The sequence below is a fragment of the Pongo abelii genome, chromosome 4 (genome assembly GCF_028885655.2).
Source record: "Pongo abelii isolate AG06213 chromosome 4, NHGRI_mPonAbe1-v2.0_pri, whole genome shotgun sequence".
Classification (NCBI taxonomy): domain Eukaryota; kingdom Metazoa; phylum Chordata; class Mammalia; order Primates; family Hominidae; genus Pongo; species Pongo abelii.
Genome location: NC_071989.2, coordinates 28,881,710 through 28,886,415, shown reverse-complemented (window position 1 = coordinate 28,886,415; position 4,706 = coordinate 28,881,710).

Sequence of the window (4,706 nt, the reverse complement as noted above, 5' to 3'; positions counted from 1 at the left end):
CACTCCACCAACTCAGAAAGGTCGGGGCACCTGCTTGTCCCCGGCTCCTGCTGGCTGTATAGAGCACGCAGCCCCAGCCGCGCTTCTGAAATCCAAGCCGGCGCCAACCGCGGGGAGAAGTCAGGCAGCGGGATTAGGCCCTTCTGAGCCTGCGGGGGTAGAGGGGCCTTCCCGGGCCCCCAAGAGCACAGGTCTGGAGCCCGAGTCTGGAGCTGTGGCAGGGTGGCTGCAGTGGCACCTGGGAAGGGCGAGGGTCCTGCCTGCTCCATGAAGCGTCGTAGCCCTGGCCGTGCTTCCGCATTGCAGCTGATGTCTTGGCAGCGGCCACTTTAAATGGGCCGCTGCTGCCATCAAAGTGACTAGAGGTCAGGGGCCACAAGTATGACTTGGTGTTCAACAATAGGAACAAAGGCAAGTCCCCATTCCGTGGTCTACCTTGCCTTTGCAATGACTTTTCTTCTAACCCTTTCACATGTCATTGTCAAATTTCAAAGTTCCAGAAAAGGAACTGGTTGCCCATCTATACAACACATGTCTGCTCTATGACTGTGCTCAGAGAGGGAGCTGGAAAAACTGGCTCCCTGTGGTTCTGAAGGCAGCACCGCTTCCTTTGTTACTGCACACAATGGGGAATTCCACACGAGGGAGATAATAATGTGTGAGGGGTGTAGACAGAGAAACTAGGAATGTTAATGATATGCTGAGTGTTTATAATGTGCCACACACAGAGCTGCAGGATTAACATGCATGTTCTGAGATAATTATCATAATTTGTGTGGCTTTATTATTCTCAATGCACACAAAAGGAAACTGTACTTTAGAGGATTAAATACTCTTTCTAAGGTCACATGATTTATAAACGGTGCAAGAATGAGTACTCAGCAAGTTTAGCTCTGTATACAAATTAGACCCTATTCAGGGCACTTAAACTTTAACAGTTCTCTATATGATTAACTTGCTTCTGATAATTCAACTAATTAGTGACTGAATTGTAACTAAAAACTTGTTAATTAATATCAGTATCAGGGGTATATAATAAAATGTTCTCTACCAACTAATTGAAAATAGGGGAGTAAGAACTAGTGCTCAAAGTAAAGTCATGAATTAAATATTTAACGGTTCTGGGCATAAATAGGTCTCAGGATATTAAGTGAGATTTGTCTTTAGCTTTATAATTTTGGTCAATATCAAAATAAAGAAGTCAGGAGAATGTAAGTTCCTCACCTAAGTTGAGGGCATATAAAAGGAAGTAAGAAAATTGATTAAAAGAAGATTAAATACTGGACATTTACTTTGAATGCTTGGTTGAATGTTAAGCACTTTTATTTTCTTCCTTTTATTGAAAGTGCAGGTGTGTACTTCCTTCCTGTCTGTCTCCAATCAAGTAAAGGACTGATTTAAAGAGAAGTGTTTCTAAAACATGACCTGTGTCCAGTGGAGATTGTGGAATAAAGAGATGAGTGCTCCACCCACCCCCCTGGAGCAGTCTATACATAAAGGACTTGATGTGGTTACCCGTGATAAGAGGATGCAGAGAGCAGCTTGGCCTTCCAGATTCCGGCAGTTCTTCTCAAGACTCAGGTGGACCCCATGGAAGTTAGCTGAGTTTGAATTACCTAGAAAATACACCAGCCCAAGTAAATCAGCTACCAATCGGAGTCATCATATCAGAAAGACTACTGGGGAGTGTGTGAGAAAAGTCATCCAGAAGAAATTGAATCTCTTGTATTGAAAAGAAATATGGTGGAAGTTTTCCAAGACAGCCTCAAAAATTCACAAGAGAGCTTTATAAAGCAGAACACTAAAGAGGTTTCACACCTCTTTAGTGGAACCACAGGGTCCTTACTCCTCCTTCCCTGTGCTTCCTTTTGTCATTTTGGACCAGGAGATTAAAAGCAAATAAGGAGAAAAAGTAAAGGTGAAAATGAGCTAAACGTGATAATCCTATCATGTCCCCACTCCCTCCCCACTGCAGTCTCATAAACCCAAGTCAGGAACAGCTGAGGTTTGAACATTAGACTTGACTGTGCCTCTTTAATACCTGTGACTGTTGCAGTGTGCTAGTAAATGAGGGTGTGCAGAAAACTCAGAGATATTCCTAAGATTCTGAGGAATCTCAGGATGATTTGACAGAAGGTGATTTGACATAACACACTTAAAAGACAAGTGAGTAAAACAAAAATTAAATTTGACTTCTGCTAGCTTACTTCACCTCGTTCAATAAGTCGGCTTTAAATATGAAAGAACAACTGAAAAAGACAAACTGGTTCTCATTCTGTGAAGTATGACCTTAAATAAACTGAATTTGTAAACATATTTAAAGAAAGAATAGGCCAACAATGAGAAATGAAGATGGACATACATCAGATAAAATATTTGCAAATGATATTAGAAGACAATATTTCTAAGAAGATAAGAGAGAAAAGATGGGGCAGGGGTATGTAATTAAATAAACAATTAAATAGAAAACTGATTATATCTACATTTTATCAAGTGCTTACTATGTGAGAGGCACTCTGCTATGCATTATGATGGAGTCACTTTTAAAGCTATGAAAAATAACACAAAGTAATTATTCTTATTCCCATTGTATAAAATAGGAAACTGAGTCACAGAGAGATAAGCCAAAGTGAAAGCTGGTAAATGCAGCAGAGATGCATACAAAGAAATAATAATTAAAAACTTATTTTTTGAAACAAACTACATGAGTGCCAGGTCTTAAGAGAATAGAATAGAGACATTGAATTCTCCTAAAAAAGGATTTAGTTTGGCCTTTTGGCCAATGCGTTTAATCAAGTTCACCTCATTTTTCATTTCACTGAGTCTGTTGGAAATTAAGCTTGATCTCATTAATGTTGTTTAAGCTGAATACTTTTGGTGAAAAAATAACTCCATTAAGCCATAAAGACACAATTAGTGAAATGTATTAAATGTGATTACAATGTGATGGATTATTTCTATAAGCATACCAAGCTTATAGACTCCAATGAATATTGAACTTTACAATATTAACTTTGGAGGAATAGACCATATTGTAGTGAAGCTCTTCTGGTTGAAAACCTTTTTGTCTTCTCTTCAGTTTGAATTCAGCTTAGAGTGGTTTTCAAGGCATATTAAAAATATCTTTCTAGAAAAATAATATTTAACTCAGAATTGTCCTGAAATGCTTTTGGTGTGTTTCTTGAAATTGAATCCATTTTTTAATTAGAAAACTATGTAAATATTGAAGGCATTTATAAGACTGATATGTGCTTTCTAAAGAGATATTTAAGAGAAATATTCCACAAATAGTTTGAACAACGGTAGCATCACCAATAGAAGCTTATAGCCTACCATCTAATTACTCCGAAAAGAAAGCACTCAGAATGTATTTGAAAAATATCAGCCATGGAATTTTATATTTATAATTTAGCAATAATTTGCTTATTGAGTAATATTAAATGTATGTATATGCATCTAATAATAATGGATCGATTCCAATCAAGAGCTTCACTACATTAAGATTATAGCATTAGACCAGAAATGTACTTTGAGTTCACAGATCATATATATGAACAAACAAAATCTTAACTTTAGAAAGGAAAACATTGTACACTACTATGGTGTCTGCAGAATTACATGCAATTGCACACAATTGGCAACAATTTGATGAAATATGAAACTACTGTAGTTTTATTTATGACCATTTTGTGAATATCATATGGTCGTTTTTAAGAAGAAAAAATGACATATGGAAAGTTGAATGGCAGAAAATGCATAAAACATTTAAAGGGTGGTTGGTTGTGACACAGATTTACGGATAATTTTCCTTTTCATTTTTTTAATTTTCTTTCCATATTTTTCCTCATGTTTTCAAATCTTTCAACATGGTCCAGCATCATACACTACCAAAATGAAAAAATATTAATATTCAATACCCAAATAAAAATAAAAGGGATGTAATTACACAGGCTGTGACTACTAGGAAGTTAAAAAGTTGAGGGCCACTTAAAGGTCACCTATCACAGTCTGTCCTTTGGCATCCATGAGTCATGTCATTCCAATATCCAAAATATATTCAGACCCTTCCAAGGTTTTCAAAAAGTCTGCTCCAATTATAGTATCTGCTTAAAACTGAGAATCTCATTTTCTATATTAGGTCTAGACGTGAATGAGGCTTCCTGCTTCCTTAACTAGTTTTTCTTGAGTGAAGTTTCACTTGTTCCCTCCCTTTGAAATTAAAGAATATTATGTACCTTTAAAGTCTCTCAATAGAAAGGGTGGAATAGACAGAATATAACTATTCCAGACAGTCTTGGAATAGAAACAGATGGAAACACAAAGGAATCACTTTACAGATAGGAACAGCTGAAAGCACAAAGGAATTACTGACTCATGTCAATCCTGGTATCCAGTTAGGCAAATGCTGGAAGTTTTTGAATAGGATGTAAGTCCCTGGAATAATTCTCCATTGCTTTTGTGATACCCTTTGATTTCATGATTATGCCGTCTGAGTTATCCAACCCTCTCCATGCTTCCTTTTGCATGTGTTTGCTGCTGAGCAGTCATTCTGCTTGATTTCTGCCAGTGTTATTCAGAAGGTCCAAAGGACTCTTTTCAGTCTGTGCTGTTTCTGTCTTCCTCAGTAAATGCTAGTGATATTTCTGAATATCTGATTCTTCCAACAACGTGTGTGTCTTCTGCAAGCCTTCTTGGGAAATACTCCA